The sequence below is a fragment of the Nematolebias whitei genome, chromosome 3, assembly GCF_014905685.2.
Source record: "Nematolebias whitei isolate Nwh7 chromosome 3, NemWhi1, whole genome shotgun sequence".
Classification (NCBI taxonomy): Eukaryota; Metazoa; Chordata; class Actinopteri; order Cyprinodontiformes; family Rivulidae; genus Nematolebias; species Nematolebias whitei.
In genome coordinates, this window is record NC_056500.1 from 49,070,881 (window position 1) to 49,071,175 (window position 295).

General features: G+C 50.8%; 1 protein-coding gene across 1 annotated transcript in view; it reads right to left on the reverse strand.

Annotated features, from left to right (window-relative positions):
- Nucleotides 1-295, reverse strand: part of tgfbr3 (transforming growth factor, beta receptor III) — a 103,612-nt gene that overhangs the window by 43,062 nt on the left and 60,255 nt on the right. The window lies entirely within an intron of this gene.

Here is a 295-nt window from a genome sequence, read left to right on the forward strand (position 1 = left end):
GTGACCTCAGCCGAAGTAAGGAGTACTTTCAGGAGGATTAATCCGCACAAGGCAACCGGCCCAGACAACAACCCCGGAAAAGTGTTGAAAGAATGCGCTGATCAGCTCTGCGAGGTGCTGGCAGACGTCTTTAACACCTCACTTACCCTGGAGACAGTTCTCACCTGCCTGAAGACTGCCACCATCATTCCAGTCCCAAAAAGCTCTACAGTGACTGGTCAGAATGACTATCGGCCAGTGGCCCTCACCCCAATAGTTGCTAAATGCTTCGAAAAACTGGTCATGACTCACATCA